This window comes from Scyliorhinus torazame, chromosome 28 (genome assembly GCF_047496885.1).
Source record: "Scyliorhinus torazame isolate Kashiwa2021f chromosome 28, sScyTor2.1, whole genome shotgun sequence".
In the NCBI taxonomy this organism is placed as follows: domain Eukaryota; kingdom Metazoa; phylum Chordata; class Chondrichthyes; order Carcharhiniformes; family Scyliorhinidae; genus Scyliorhinus; species Scyliorhinus torazame.
This window is the reverse complement of record NC_092734.1, coordinates 3121487-3139033: the sequence shown is the minus strand read 5'-3', so window position 1 is coordinate 3139033 and position 17547 is coordinate 3121487.

Sequence of the window (17547 nt, the reverse complement as noted above, 5' to 3'; positions counted from 1 at the left end):
CCAAGAGCCGGTGCAAACTCAATGGGCCGAATGGCCTCCTTCTGCACTGTAAATTCTATGATAATCTATGATTAATCTAGGACAAAGGTTCAGCACAACATCGTGGGCTGAAGGGCCTGTTCTGTGCTGTATTTTTCTATGTTCTATGTTCCCGAAAATTGCCGTATTTATCCTTCTTCCTCACAGGAACATGCCGGTCCTGAATTCCTTTCAACTGACACTTAAAAGCTTCCCACATGTCAGATGTTGATTTACCCTCAAACATCCGCCCCCAATCTAGGTTCTTCAGTTCCCGCCTAATATTGTTATAATTAGCCTTCCCCCAATTTAGCACATTCACCCTAGGACCACTCTTATCCTTGTCCACCAGCACTTTAAAACTTACTGAATTGTGGTCACTGTTCCCGAAATGCTCCCCGACTGAAACTTCTACCACCTGGTCGGGCTCATTCCCCAATACCAGGTCCAGTACAGCCCCTTCCCTAGTTGGACTGTCTACATATTGTTTTAAGAAGCCCTCCTGGATGCTCCTTACAAACTCTGCCCCGTCTAAGCCCCTGGCACTAAGTGAGTCCCAGTCAATATTGGGGAAGTTGAAGTCTCCCATCACCCTGTTGTTTTTACTCTTTTCCAAAATGGCTGTGTCCAGACATGACGGTGGTGAGGTTATGACCAGCTTTCTGATCTGTGCTCAGGCCCACCGCCATGGCCATTAACTTCAGTCTATTTAGTGAGGGGTGATGTGGAGCATGAACATCTGGATAGACCAGTTGGGCTGAATTGCCTGTTTTTGCAATGTAGACTCGAGGTAATTCTATGTAATTATCCAAACACAAAGTTGTTTCTAACTGGAAGGATACGATTTGTTGTCTAGCAGACAATGTTTGATTAAGAACATTGCAGATACTGGAAATCTGAAATAAAAACAGAAAATGCTGGAAATACTCAGCAGATTAGGCAACAACTGTGCAACTCCAGCATTTTTTGCTTTTAAAGCTATTTTGTAAAATCTGGTTAGAGCACATACACCACTATTAAATCACTCCTGCAAATATAACTTGTTGACAAATGGTAATGTGTAGTAATAGTAGCTTTTCTTTTGATGAATATGATAGGAAGAACAAACCTTGTAATTATTAAAAACTACACAAATAATGATTTTTTTTTTCTATAGTTGGAAACATGCTTCAAGTATTATTAATAGCTGTGGGCGATCAGCATGATGTGATTAATATCTCTGTTCCTGAGACTAGCCATAATAAATTGTTATAAATTATCCGGCAATCTTGATTGTGCAAATAATTATCACACTGTACTGAACTCACCTGCTACTCAGTGCTGCTGGTGTAACTCTTTTGTTACGCTGAATATATTTAATGTTCTTCCCTATGTTATACTAGATATCAAGAGAATTGCAGATGAGAAAATATCTTAGTTTGTCCTTCCAGAGACCTAAGCCCATTGCAGTTGTATTATTTTGTTAGCGGTTTCAGTGTTTCCAGCTCTCCTCCCCATCTATAGTCCGTTCCATGGGCGGGATTCTCCGCAATCGGCACGATGTCTGCCGACCGGCGCCAAAAACGGTGCAAATCAGTCCGGCATCGCGCCGCCCCAAAGGTGCGGAATTCTCCGCATCTTGGGGGGCCGAGCCCTCACCTTGAGGGGCTAGGCCCGCGCCGGACTGATTTTCACCCCGCCAGCTGGCGGGAAAGGCCTTTGGTGCCCCGCCAGCTGGCACGGAAATGACTTTGCCTTGTGGCGCATGCGCGGGAGCGTCAGCGGCTGCTCACGGCATCCCCGCGCATGCGCAGTGGAGGGGGTCTCTTCCGCCTCTGCCATAGTGGAGACCATGGCAAAGGCGGAAGGAAAACAGTGCCCCCATGGCACAGGCCCGCCTGCGGATCGATGGGCCCCGATCGCGGGCCAGGCCACCGTGGGGACACCCCTCCGAGGCCACCCCCCAGGACCCCGGAGCCCGCCTGCGCCGCCTTGTCCCACCGTTCGAAAGGTGGTTCAATCCACGCTGGCTGACGTGGGTTGACAGCGGCAGGACTTCGGCCCATCGCGGACCGGAGAATCGCTGGGGGATTTCCGCCGACCGGCGGGGCGTGATTCCCGGCCCCGCCGAATCTCCGGTGGCGGAGAATTCGGGACACGGTGGGGGCGGGATTCACGCCCGCCCCCGCGGCCCCCGGCGATTCTCCAACCTGGTGGGGGGTCGGAGAATCGCGCCCCACACATGTCTTTAACAATCATTGTGAGATATCGGGTGCAATTTAACCACTGTGTTATGCACAACGTGGATCTGTGCGCGCCGGTTAAATAGCGGGAAAGGCCAAAATCCAGGCGATCTAACCGGCCCGCTCCTGATGGTGAGTTCCGCATCACGCCCAAATATGGCGAGCATACTAGTAACCCTCATTTACATTCATTTCCATTCCATTTGCGAGACTGAAGTCGAATGCAACAGCCTGCCGGAATTAACCGGCTCCCCAGCAAGAAATCACGTGGGCGTCATTTCGAACTCTTTTTTATAAACATGAGCTGGTGCTATGCCTGCAACGGGGATCTGAGGAGGTGAGTAGCCATTCCCATTTTCCGGCATACAGCTCAAGGACACTGAAGCAGCTGCCCCAGTGCTCGTAGGCGGGAGGCCGGGACCCCTCGGGGGGGTTAGGCTTGGCCCGGGGACTGAAGCGTTCCAGGTCGGGGCTCACCCCTGGGCCGGGGAATGGTTGGAGGGGAGAAGGAGGGAAATGGGGGGAATGATGAATTGGGTGGTATGGGAGATTGGGGAAGGAGGGAATGGGGAGGACTGGAGGGATTGGGGGGGAAACAGGTATTGGGATAGAATTGGGGGGCGAAGGAGGTGATTTTTTTAGGGGGGGTGGACAGGGTGAGCAGACAGAAAAAGTCTTGTCCTAAGAGAGTCAGGAGAGGATGAGGGCCTCCCTGGTCCAGCGGCTTCTGCGTCATCTGGTTCTGCCAGTCCTGGCAGCTCCACATTATCTGCTCCATGGTGTTGACGTCCTCAACAATGCTCCTCAGTAACTGGGACATGCTCTGGAGTGCCTCAACAATGTCCACCTGCGTCTGGGACATGTCCCTCATCGACTGGGACATGATGTCGAGGCCCTCAGCCATGTCCACTAATGTCGCCCACCAAGGTTTCATAGAATAGAATCTTGGCCCATTCCTGATTATTATGGGCTATCTTCTACGGGGACAAAGAAAGGGCTTTGTGAGCCATCCGTTTGAATGGTCAGGGTGTCTATAGCAGGTGGCAGGTGTGGGCACTGCACCTGAACATGAGGGGTTGTGCTGATGGGTGCCAGGGGATGCTCAGGATCAAGCACAAAGATCGGATGTGAGGAGGGTGTGGGGTGTTAGCCACTGATTTGGATTGGGGGGGGGGGGGGGGGGGAGGAGAGAGATTTGAGGCAGACTGATGCCATGAGAGAGGTGGAGGTCATTGATCTTCTTCCTACATTGGACGGTGGACCTCCTCGTCACGCTGCCCACAGTGAATGCCGCTGCCACTGCCTCCCAGGCGGTACTGGTGACCCTGCTGCTGGTCCTCCAGCCCCCTTGGAGGAATAAGATGTCCCATCTCGCCTCCACAGCATCAAGAAGCCTGGTCAGGTCTACATACCAAAAGTGAGGATCAGTTCTTATGTTTTTTATTGGTCTTAAGTTTATACGTGAACACCAAATTTAGAAGATATCAGTTGACCCTTACTTTGCTATTTACTGTCATGTCTCCCTTTATAAAGTCATCCCTTACAGACCTCCTGAACAGGACAATTCTCTCCAGGTCTTTATTAGGAATCAGTTTCATGGCTCTAATCTAAACAACTTCCAGCAACTGAATGGTCCCTTGGTATCTCAATAATTAAAACAGAACAGAGCATTCAGGATACAATCATACCAGACCATTGATGATTTTAGACGTGAAGTCCTCAGACTAGTACTATTTGTGCTCAATAATTGAATTTCAGGGCAGCACGGTGGCGCAGTGGTTAGCACTGCTGCCTCACGGCACCGAGGACCCAGGTTCAATCCTGGCTCTGGATCATTGTCCGTGTGGAGTTTGCACATTCTCCCCGTGTTTGTGAGGGTTTCGCCCCCACAACCCAAAGATGTGCAGGGTAGGTGGGTTGGCCACGCTAAATTGCCCCCTAATTGGAAAAATGAATTGGGTGCTCGAAATTTTTTTTTTTTTTTAATTGAATTTCGAAAGCTGTCAGGGGATTTGCAGCCCTTTGAAGTGTACAAGGCTTTCCAGGAAGTCTTGTGACACTTGTAACAGTGGCTGCTTTAAACACTTTTGTCTGAGGCAGCAGATGTTAGGGGAGGGCAAGTTAAAATGTAGTTATTTTTCACTCTCCTGCCTCAACAGCTCAACAGGGGGGGTGCCCTACTTGTCAGTGGAGAGGGGGCAGAGTTTGCGTTGCGGGAGGAGACAGGCCGTCAAATGGACTTTGGGGGCACATCAGTTCTGCACTGACCCCCTTGACCTACCACGGACACAGCGTCAGGCCCATGCTTGGGCAAACATGCACCAAATCCCACCTGGAGGATTGCCTGCTGTGTGGGTCGGTGCATAACAGGGCTGTGAAGACTTTGGCTTCCACCCCACCGTGAGGCGTGTAGCTTGCTGCCGCCGCTGGCAGGGGAATGGGAGCATTGGAACGGGTTTTGCGACCGGCTCCCATCCTGTTTTTCAGCACCGCTCCACTCTCCACCCAATCGGGAAGGTTTTCAATTCCACATTCATTGCTGGGACACAAGTGTTGCTGGCAAAGTCATTTCCAAGTCAGGATGATGGAGAACTCCCAGGCGGTGGTGTTTCCTGCATCTGCTGCCCTTGTCCTTTTTGGTGGTGGATGGGTTTGGAAAGTGCTGTTGAAGGAGCCTTGGCAAGTTGCTGCAGTGCATCGTGAAAATGGTACTCATACTGCCAGTGTGTGGTGGTGGCAGAGGCAGTAAATGTTTACGGTAGTGGATATGGTGCCAGATAAGTGGCCTGATTTGTGATGGATGGCGTCATGCTTCCAGAGCATTATTGGAGCTACATTGATACAAACAAGTTAGAGAGCTCCATCACCCACCTGGCGTGTACCCTGTAGATGATGGACAGACTTTGATGAGTCAGGAGGTGAGTTACTCATCGCAGAATTCCCAACTTCTGACTTGCTCTTGTAGTTACAGTATGGATGGTTTGGTTCAGTTTCTAGTCAATAGTCACCCCCAAGAACATTGATGGTGGGGGATTCAGCTACTGTAATACAGTGGCACATCAATAGAAGACCAAAGAAAAGCAGAAAATGCTGGAAAGTCTCAGCAGGTCTGACAGCATCTGTAAGGAGAGAAAGAGCTAATGTTTCGTGTCAGAGCTCACCACCACCTTCTCAAGGGCAATTAGGGATGGGCAATAAATTTTGACCTAGCCAGCGATACCCAAGTCCCATGAATGAATAAAAAACTTGTATCACATGAATACTACTTTCCACTTACCAGCCAAGGTGGAACATTGTCCAGGCCTTGCTGCATATATGCATGGGGAAGCGGTAGCATAGTGGTATTGTCACTGGACTAGTAAACCAGACACCCAGAGTAATGCTCTGGAAACCCAGGTTCACATGGTGAAATTTGAATTCAATAAAAATCTGGAATTAAAAGTCTAACGATGATCATGAAACCATTGCCGATGTCGTAAAAAAACATCTGGTTCACTAATGTCCTTTAGGAAGGAAATCTGCCATTCTTACCTGGTCTGGCCTACATGTAACTCCAGATCCACAGCAATGTGGCTGACTCTTAACTGCCCCTCAAGGGCAATTAGGGAATGCTGGCCCACAACCCATGAACAAAATAAAAATTACCATGGATTGTTTCAGTCCCTGAAGAGTTGCAAAAGGTACTGAACATTGTGCAATCATCAGAGGACATCTCCACTTCTGACCTTGAGGTGGAGAAAAGGTTGAAGATGGTTGGGCCTTGGTTGCTACCAGAGGGACTCCTACAGTGATGTCTTGGGGCTTTTGTTCAATCAGTGGAGAGATTTCCCCCAACACTCATTGTGATGAATGTAATTGTCATGTTTTATATTTTTTGCAGTAATGTTATTAAAACCTGGGTAAGATGCATACAGTCAGTATGACTGCTCGAGTGATGGTTAAAGTATCGTAAAAGTGAGGCAATCGGCGATTTGTAGGTGAAGTGTTCTGCGAATAGATCTTGAAAACCATTTACTTGTTTACAGATAGCTGGATAATGGAATATTGTTTTGGTTTGAACGATACCTGGGGTGTTAATAATTTATGAGAGGCATTGTGTTTGGTCCTGGCTCAACAGGTCAAGGAACATCTTTAAAGAAGAGACGAAAGAAAGCCTTATGCTTTGGATATGTATGATATAGTTAATGGGAAGAGTCAGTAATAATAATAATAATCTTTATTTGTGTCACAGGTAGGCTAACATTAACACTGCAGTGAAAATCCCCTAGTCGCCACATTCCAGCGCCTGTTCGGGTACACAGCGGGAGAATTCAGAATGTCCAATTCGCCTAACAAGCACGTCTTTCAGGCCTTGTGGGAGGAAACCAGAGCACCCGGAGGAAACCCACGCAGACAAGGGAGAATGAGCATACTTCGCATAGACAGTGACCCAATCTGGGAATCAAACCCGGATCCCTGGCGCTGTGAAGCAACAGTGCTAACCACTGTGCTACCATGCTGCCCGCAGGTCCTAGAACTCTAATCTGATCAGAGATGTTTTAGTTTGGTCCTGAAAGGTTGTCTCTCCAAAGATTCTGCACAGAGAGAAGCAAGCAAAACCTTGGTTGTTAACTTTATCCATGAGTGGTATTTAATATAGATTGGTTTGCTTAATTGGAATATAGTGGCAGGTTTAAGAAGTAAGTTAAGGTTCCTTCTTGTACTTAAAAACTGTAGCAAATGTTAACTGTAAAGTTATCTTTCTGTTGCTAATGTGGTTAATTCTGTGTTTAAATTAAAGTTTGTTTTCACATAAAAGATATCTATCGGTCAGTGTTATCATTCCTGAGGTGCAATAAATTTTCATCAGTTTTACAAATTGAAAATAGTTAGGTTCTTGTTCGGGATCCTAACATGATCTATGCTGAGTTAGTCAATGGTCCCTGTAATCAGATGTAGCAATCCTGGGCTCGAAGAAGATAATTCTGCTAGTTTTCCATTCACAGTTGCTAGCTGCAGTGACAATTTATTAAAGAGAGCCTGAGCCGATAACCTGCCTGCCCTGTTAACTCAAAAGATCCATCATTACTTTAAACCCTCTTTGGAGAATACTTCTCTTTACAACATAACCACAAATACAGCAATTTCCTTTTAAAGCAACCTTTAAAGACTGTCAGAGTACATGGATTTCAAACAGATGGAAGGTTCCCATTGAATACCAGACAATTAAATGTACTGGGACTTGTTTATTATAGCTGCTATATATTGTAACCTGGATAAAATGTGTAAGCAGGGTTTCCATCAATATTCTTTTGCAGTTACACATGACCAAAATAGGGAATTTAGAGAACAAACCTTCATAATTTGTTCCATAAGATATTAAAATATGAGAATACATGGTGCAACTCAAGATGCTGCACCAGGAATTTCTGTGGAAGATGAGCATCATTCCATTTACTCATCCAGTTTAGCTTACCATTGAAATTACAATGACCAACTGGGAAGATCCCGAAGAAACCCACAGTACTGGTTTCTCGAAAGGAAAATACAAAACATCTCAGAGATACAGTGTATTAAATAGCCTGCTTAGGAAGTTTCTACAAGTAAATCACCTTCATTTCTTTAACCATCTTCTCCAGTACTTAAGAACGAATGGAAAAGCAGATTTTTTAAAAATATAGGCTTGCAAGTTGAGGTTCAAAGAGTCTTAGGTGTGCTTCAGAGGTAGGTTCATTACTCAGAGAGTAGTAAGGGCGTGGAATGCCCTGCCTGAAACAGTAGCGGACTCGCCAACATTACGGGCATTTAAATGGTCATTGGCTAGACATATGGACGATAAGGGAATAGTGTAGATGGGCGTTAGAGTGGTTTCACAGGTCGGCGCAACATCGTGGGCCGAAGGGCCTGTTCTGCGCTGTTATGTTATGTTCTATGTGCAAGGAATGCAGTTAGCATGCAGGTGCAGCAAGCAATTAGGAAGGCAAATGGCATGTTGGTCTTTATTGCAAGGGGATTGAAATACAGGGGAAAAAAGTCTTGCTACAATTGTACAGAGTGTGAGACCACATCTGGAATACTGTGTGCAGTTTTAGATTCCACATTTAATGAAGGACAGCACAGTGAAGGTTCACTAAATTCATCCCTGGAATGAGAGCGTGTGCTTTGATGAGATGCAATCTCATTGAAATGTACAAGGTTCTGAGAGGGTCTTGGTAGGGTGGACACAGATTATTTCCGCTGGTTGGAGAATCGTGAACTCTTTGCCTGTCATGGTGTCACAAACCCGTGAATGGACCCATACGGACCCGATCCTTTCCAAAGTTTCGCACATGGTCTTATATAGTGAACAGCATCGAGAGCACCCAGGCGGGTTGAAGGCATTTTCCTCTAAGCTGTCTGAGTTCAGTGTGGAGGATGTTATCCTGCTGTGGGGTACGCGCATAGTCGTCCTGGACAAGGGGCAGGAGTTAATTCTGAAAGACCTCCACACTGGTCATCAGGGCGTGTCCAAGATGAAAATGCTGGCACGCAGTTAGGTGTGGTGGCTGGGCCTTTACATCGATGTCAAGTCAATGGCCCAGCACTTCTCTGTTTGCCAAGAACATCAGAAGATCCCGCCGGCTGTGCCTCTGCATCATTTGGAATGGCCGGGCCAGGCATGCCCACGGTTATGTATGGACATTGTCAGCCTGTTTCAGGGGTCCATGTTCCTATTAGTGATTGACGCACATTCGAAGTGGCTTGAGACACACAAGATGATGGGAACCACGTTCCGAGTGACCATCAAGAAGTTGCTTTTATCGTTTTATGCACATGGCCTCCCTGAAGTGTTTGTCGCTATTAACGGTGTTCCTTTCACGAGTGAGGAGTTCTCTGGGTTTCTGAAGGCAAATAGAGTGCGGCACATTCGTCCTGCCCCATAGCGCCCAGTTTTGAATGGTTCAGCGGTGCAGACTTTTAAACGCGACCTTAAAAAACTATCTTCGGGATTGATGGACACCAGGGTGGTTCGTTGCCTGTTTAGTTATAGGACCACTCCACACGTTGTGACCCGCAGAATTACTAATGGGCCGGTGATTTTTCCAGATATAGGTGCTAAAGTCGCGACAATCAAGCAAAAGGGCGTTGCTCCTCTCGGCGTCGACCTCTCAGGCACTTTGTACCAGGTGACTCAATCTTTGTTCAAAGCTTTGCTGATGGCGCCCAGTGGATCTCCCACGATAGCCTCCACCAAACAGGGCCTGTGTCCTCCTAGGTGCAGGCCCAAGGCCGTACAATGAAAAGCACCTCAACCATCTTCGTCCAGGAGACCAGAGTCTTGACACAGGGACTGTTTTAGGGTGAGTAAAGCAAAGAAGTCAGGTTTGAACCCACAACTTAAAAACCTGTGAACAGCAAGCTTTTTAGGCTGATTTCACACCAAAAAATAAAACATGTAATCCAGACGATTCCAGCTGATGATTTGAATCAATATCACTCTCCATGGGGCATTCTTATTCAAATCGGACTTGGCATTGCAACCTTTACAAACATTGCCCACTCAGACACTCCATCGTGGCAAGTTTAGTCCATTCCTTTAATGTGAGGCTTCCTCAAAATCATTCCCTGTAATACTCAAATCATGTAATAAGAACATAGGAACATAAGAACTAGGAGCAGGAGTAGGCCATCTGGCCCCTCAAGCCTGCTCCACCATTCAATGAGATCGTGGCTGATCTTTTGTGGACTCAGCTCCACTTTCCGGCCCGAACACCAGAACTCTTAATCCCTTTATTCTTCAAAAAACTATCTATCTTTATCTTAAAAACATTTAATGAAGGAGCCTCTACTGCTTCACTGGACAAGGAATTCCATAGATTCACAACCCTTTGGGTGAAGAAGTTCCTCCTAAACTCAGTCCTAAATCTACTTCCCCTTATTTTGAGGCTATGCCCCCTAGTTCTGCTTTCACCCGCCAGTGGAAACAACCTGCCCGCATCTATCCTATCTATTCCCTTCATAATTTTAAATGTTTCTATAAGATCTCCCCTCATCCTTCTAAATTCCAACGAGTACAGTCCCAGTCTACTCAACCTCTCCTCGTAATCCAACCCCTTCAGCTCTGGGATTAACCTAGTGAATCTCCTCTGCACACCCTCCAGTGCCAGTACGTCCTTTCTCAAGTAAGGAGACCAAAACTGAACACAATACTCCAGGTGTGGCCTCACTAACACCTTATACAATTGCAGCATAACCTCCCTAGTCTTAAACTCCATCCCTTTCGTAACGAAGGACAAAATTCCATTTGCCTTCTCAATCGCCTGTTGCACCTGTAAACCAACTTTTTGCGACTCATGCACTAGCACACCCAGGTCTCTCTGCACAGCAGCATGTTTTAATATTTTATCATTTAAATAATAATCCCTTTTGCTGTTATTCCTACCAAAATGGATAACCTCACATTTGTCAACATTGTATTCCATCTGCCAGACCCTAGCCCATTCACTTAGCCTATCCAAATCCCTCTGCAGACTTCCAGTATCCTCTGCACTTTTTGCTTTACCACTTATCTTAGTGTCGTCTGCAAACTTGGACACATAGCCCTTGGTCCCCAACTCCAAATCATCTATGTAAATTGTGAACAGTTGTGGGCCCAACACTAATCCCTGAGGGACACCACTAGCTACTGATTGCCAACCAGAGAAACATCCATTAATCCCCACTCTTTGCTTTCGATTAATTAACCAATCCTCTATCCATGCTACTACTTTACCCTTAATGCCATGCATATTTATCTTATGCAGCAACCTTTTGTGTGGCACCTTGTCAAAGGCTTTCTGGAAATCCAGATATACCACATCCATTGGCTCCCCGTTATCTACCGCACTGGTAATGTCCTCAAAAAATTCCACTAAATTAGTTAGGCACGACCTGCCCTTTATGAACCCATGCTGCGTCTGCCCAATGGGACAATTTCCATCCAGATGCCTCGCTATTTCTTCCTTGATGATAGATTCCAGCGTCTTCCCTACGACCGAAGTTAAGCTCACTGGCCTATAATTACCCGCTTTCTGCCTACCTCCTTTTTTAAATAGTGGTGTCACGTTTGCTAATTTCCAATCCGCCGGGACCACCCCAGAGTCTAGTGAATTTTGGTAAATTATCACTAGTGCCTTTGCAATTTCCCTAGCCATCTCTTTTAGCACTCTGGGATGCATTCCATCAGGGCCAGGAGACTTGTCTACCTTTAGCCCTATTAGCTTGCCCATCACTACCTCCTTGGTGATAACAATCCTCTCAAGGTCCTCACCTGTCATAGCCTAATTTCCATCAGTCACTGGCATGTTATTTGTGTCTTCCATTGTGAAGACCGACCCAGAAAAACCTGTTCAGTTCCTCAGCCATTTCCTCATCTCCCATTATTAAATCTCCCTTCCCATCCTCTAAAGGACCAATATTTACCTTAGCCACTCTTTTTTTGTTTTATATATTTGTAGAAACTTTTACTATCTATTTTTATATTCTGAGCAAGTTTACTCTCATAATCTATCTTACTCTTCTTTATAGCTTTTTTAGTAGCTTTCTGTTGCCCCATAAAGATTTCCCAGTCCTCTAGTCTCCCACTAATCTTTGCTACTTTGTATGCTTTTTCCTTCAATGTGATACTCTCCCTTATTTCCTTAGATATCCACGGTCGATTTTCCCTCTTTCTACCGTCCTTCCTTTTTGTTGGTATAAACCTTTGCTGAGCACTGTGAAAAATCGCTTGGAAGGTTCTCCACTGTTCCTCAACTGTTTCACCATAAAGTCTTTGCTCCCAGTCTACCTTAGCTAGTTCTTCTCTCATCCCATTGTAATCTCCTTTGTTTAAGCACAAAACACTAGTGCTTGATTTTACCTTCTCACCCTCCATCTGTATTTTAAATTCCACCATATTGAGATCGCTCCTTCTGAGAGGATCCCGAACTATGAGATCCTGAATCAATCCTGTCTCATTACACAGGACCAGATCCAGGACCGCTTGTTCCCTCGTAGGTTCCATTACATACTGTTCTAGGAAACTATCGCGGATACACTCTACAAACTTCTCCTCAAGGCTGCCTTGACCGACCTGGTTAAACCAATCGACATGTAGATTAAAATCCCCCATGATAACTGCTGTACCATTTCTACATGCATCAGTTATTTCTTTGTTTATTGCCTGCCGCACAATAATGTTACTATTTGGTGGCCTATAGACTACTCCTATCAGTGACTTTTTCGCCTTACTATTCCTGATTTCCACCCAAATGGATTCAACCTTATCCTCCATAGCACCGATGTCATCCCTTACTGTTGCCCGGATATCATCCTTAAATAACAGAGCTACACCACATCCCTTACTCTGTCCTTCCGAATAGTTTGATACCCTCGGATACTTAACTCCCAGTTGTGACCATCCTTTAACCATGTTTCAGTGATGGCCACTAAATCATAGTCATTCACGATGATTTGCGCCATCAACTCATTTCCATTATTCCGAATACTACGAGCATTCAGGTGAAGTACACCTATGTTGGCTTTTTTACCTCTGTTCCGAATCTTAACACCTCGATCAGTAACCTCTCCTAAGATATATTTCCTCTTAACCTTTCTCCTAATTTTCCTTGTCGTTGAACCCATATCTTCATGCAACAACCTGCCGCGTCGCTTACCATTAATGTTTTCACTTCCCGTTTTATTCCTTTTAGTATTCCTGGTCCTATGCACTGAGCTCCCCTCAGTCACTGTACCTTGTACTGTCACCCTTTTTGATTTTTGACTATGGCTTCTCTGCCTTACACTTTTCCCCTTACTGCCTTTTGTTTCTGTCCCTGTTTTCATAGGTCATAGAATTTACAGTGCAGAAGGAGGCCATTTGGCCCATCGAGTCTGCACTGGCTCTTGGAAAGAGCACCCTACCCAAGGTCAACACCTACACCCTATCCCCATAACCCAGTAACCCCACCCAACACTAAGGGCAATTTTGGGTACTAAGGGCAATTTATCATGGCCAATCCACCTAACCTGCACATCTTTGGACTGTGGAAGGAAACCGGAGCACCCGGAGGAAACCCACGCACACACGGGGAGGACGTGCAGACTCCGCACAGACAGTGACCCAAGCCGGAATCGAACCGGAAGGTTTTACTACCTTCCAACTTCCTGCATCGGTTCCCATCCCCCTGCCACATTAGTTTAAACCCTCCCCAACAGCTCTAGCAAACACCCCCCCTAGGACATCGGTTCCAGTCCTGCCCAGGTGCAGACCGTCCAGTTTGTACTGGTCCCACCTCCCCCAGAACCGGTTCCAATGCCCCAGGAATTTGAATCCCTCCCTCTTGCACCATCTCTCGAGCCACCCACATAATGGGAGGACCTAGACATTGACACCAACATGCACCCGCTTTGGCCTGAGCCAAATTAGAATGGCAATTAGTATTCCAAACATTTCCCCACTGTTACCACCTCTCATTGGTTCCTGAACTAACTGAGCAGATGCTTTAAAAATGGAATTCCCTTTGATATTACTATTCTATGTGACTATTGTTTTACTTTTTTACTCCATGCACTTTCTTCAGCTTTAAAGCTTCAACAGTAACTCTGCCATGAATCTTCCTTTGAGCGGGGTCTCCTTACAACAACACCCCTAAGTGGAAGACTAAGGTCACAGCTCAATGGCTTCCCCCTGTGGCAGAACAGAAAGTAGCACTCAGATGTTCCCTGAGGGCAGAACTAAGATCAGCACCTACTGTGTGGAGACTTGGGAGGTTCAGATCTGCACATCTTTCCTCCCCTACATAGTTTTTACCAATTCTAAATCTGTGGTAACATACAGCTACAATGGATAGGTTTGCGTTCGCATAATGTGCTGACAGATTTGATTGATTTTAAATATTTGTTTCCTTATTTTCAAATGGCTCCATGGCTTCAGGATCCCGAATCTCTGTAACCTCCTCCAGTCCTCCAACGTGAGAACGTCACGTTCTTCCAATTCTGGCCTCTTGTACATTCCCAGCAGCAATCACTCCACAAATGGTCACCTTCACCTGCCTCAGACCTGGGCTCTGCAATTCTCTACCAAAACCTCCACGCCTCCCTCCCCTTCCCTCTTTCTTCAAGATCTTCCTTAAAACTCACCTCATTCACCTGTCCTAATATGTAGTTCGGTGTCAAATTTGGTTGATAATGTTCGAGTGAAATGCCTTGGAACATTTAATATAGTGACTTCACCATAGTAAATGCAAGCTGTTGTTCACAATATTCTTTTATTTACGTTTAATCAAAATGTATTTGCATCCTTGGGGCCAGTCAGACCTTCCGACATTGAATGATGTTTTCTAGGGAGACAGGACCTGTTTAGCAAGATCTGCTTTCTTGAAAGCAGTCCTAATTTCTCAAAAACTGTGTTCACACCCTACAGAAATAGTTCGCGATATTTGTACTGGAACACATTGAAATGATTTAATCAGCAGTTTGTAATCAATCTGATCATTTGCACTGGAATGAGAAACAAGAATTTCACAGCCCACAAGAAAAGTACTGAGGTGGAAACAAGGTTCAGTCAACAATTGCTTGGAGCCATTTAGGCTATCATAAGAAAAAGACAATATAATAAATACTACAAGTGGCAGTGGAACACACAGCAAAGCCTAATCACAAAAGAAAACCTCCGCCCAATCTGGTTGCAGTTGTTCCCAGTTTTAACTAGTCTACATTAACTTATTGCTGACAATAAATTCTGGGGGTGGTTTTCAGTCCACATTCGGGGTCAGAGTGAACGGCGATACAGGCGCAAATGCTGAGAGAACTGGGAAACGCAATTCTCTCTGGAGGTTTTGGGCTGGATTCACCATTTTGGAGGCTAAGTGCCGACGCTGACGTGGGAATGTGGTGTTTTACGACGGCAAAATCGGCGGCGAACCCTCACCGATCGTGCGACCGGGGCCAGCAGCCGAGCTGAGTAAAACTCCCGGTTCCCACAATATAAATGCCTAGAGAATGGCCGGATCTGTGGCCGCGCATGCGCCCAGAAATGGCCTGCAGCGATCGCGCCGTGCGTGGACCCGACCTGCCAAATAGTGTCCCCCGGCCAACCCCACCAGTCCCCCCAGCCCTCGCAGAAGCCGCGCCCCCCGCCCAACTGCGGCAGCGCTGGACACAGTCCGGAGTCCCCACGGTGGGTTCCTGACTGCTAGGAACACACATGTCCCATGCTGTCGGGAACTCGGCCCATCGGGGGCAGAGTATCTGGGGAGGGTCTTCAGGTGACACACCAACGCCGTTCCAACGGCGTGCGACACGATGATGCCATTTTGGACGGGGCGGAGGATGGAAAACCGCCGTCAAACCGGCACCGCCCCAGATTTGGGCGTCAGAAGGGATTCTCCGCTCGATCACAATATCGGGTCGGGGAACGGCGAATCCTGCGTCATGTTTCCTGATTTTCCCTGTCCCTCCCAAGGACATCATGAGGTTCACGCCCACAAAAGTTTTAATATGATTAGCCAGCCCCCTACCACATGATCCCCGTCACTGAATATTCTGATGTCAACAGCATCACGGTCACAGTGAAGCTTACGCCAGTGTTTTTAAAAACAGGATTCAGTCAAGTGGTTATTTCCGGGTCATAGAGGCAAGTACAGCCCCCAGGGGAGAGGGAAATGTGTGGGCAGTGACCCCTGGCACAGCGTGGAACTGCTGAGCTGTGTTAATGGGCACTGCCAGGAGTGGGCCCTTGTGGGAGCCCCATGGGGAGGGGTGGAGAACAGGCAGTGAGGGTGGATCTTGCAGGCATGGGGGGGGAGGGTGGGGGGGAGAAGGGTACAGGCTGTGAGCGTGTGGGGGGGAATGCTGGTGATCCCTCCGCGGTGGGGCCCCGATGATTGTCCATGCTAGTGGCGGGGGGGGGGGGTTACATAGGAATGAGCCCGCTCCGCCATTCAATCAGATCCTGGCTGATCTATTCCTGGTCTCAAATCCACCTCCCCACCTGTTCCCCATATCCCTTTAATCTGTTTTTTTTTAAAATCAGAAACATATATATCTCCTTCTTGAAACCATTTAATGGTTCAGACTCCACCGCACTATGGAGCAGCGAGTTCCACAAATTCACTACCCTCTGCGAGAAGCCGTTCCTTCTGATCTCAGTTTTAAATCTACCGCCTCTCAACCTCTATCTGTGAGCTCTCGTTCCAGATTTCCCCATATATACTTTATCTATCCCTCTTTGTGTTTTATAAACCTCGATCAGGTCACAGAACACCTACAGCTTATATAATTGCAACAACGCTTTTCTACTTTTATACTCTAGTCCTTTTGCAATAAAAGCTAAAATTCCATTTGCCGTTTTTATTACACGATGTACCTGCATACCGGCTTTCTGCAATGATTGTCCGGGCCGATGCGGGGGGTGGGGGGGGGGGTGGGGGGGGGGGGGGGGGGGGGGGGGGGAAGTGGTCTCATTACCTCGGTGGTGAAGACAAGGAGGAGGAACGAGTAAACCTTTAGTGCTGATTGGATCACCCTTTAAATATAAACATTCCACCCACAGTGCCGTGTTTTTCAAACTTTTTTGCCCGGGACCCATTTTTACCACCCGACCATCCTTTGCGATCCACGCAGGCCGACCTCTGTGACCTATGCCGTCTGAAATTCATGACCCACCATTTTCACTTACCTTTAGTGTGACAGGTGAGCCTGCGTGGTCCTCACGATCTCACTTGCTTTGTTATTCAATGTTACATTTCCGATAAGGACTCCAGCTGAGGATTTAAGTTCTCGCTGTATCCTTTGAAAAAAGTCAAGAGGTAAGTCCTCGAACTCGCCATGCTTAGCCTTCAAATGCGTTTGAAGTTTTGAACTTCCATTTACCAGCACTTTCCTGCATACAACACACATTGGGCTGGATTCTCCGGCCCACTGCGCCACATTTCTGTTTCACCCCGCCAGCGGGATGCTCCGATAGGCCGGCCGGACAATAGGGTAGCCCCATTGTGGGGTAGCCCCACGCCTTCGGGAAACCCCCGGGCTGCCGTAAAAATGGAGCATCCTGCCAGCGGAGAATTTAGCCCATGGACTTTGCAACCTGATTTGCATTGGCACAATTAATAAAGCCATACCTCAAAAAATCTCCTTTATATTGCTTTGTTCTGATATCAGCTTCTTCTTAATGGGCTGTTCACCAGAGGCCCTGGAGCTCACACCACTGCTTTGTCATGAGCAGCTCTCTCCAGCAGATTCAGTTGTGAGATCCTGGCCTGTTTGTGTCTCTGGCCCTCTCTTCCTTATTACGAAATGATCCATTTAAAATTGTTCAGTCCTGTTGCTA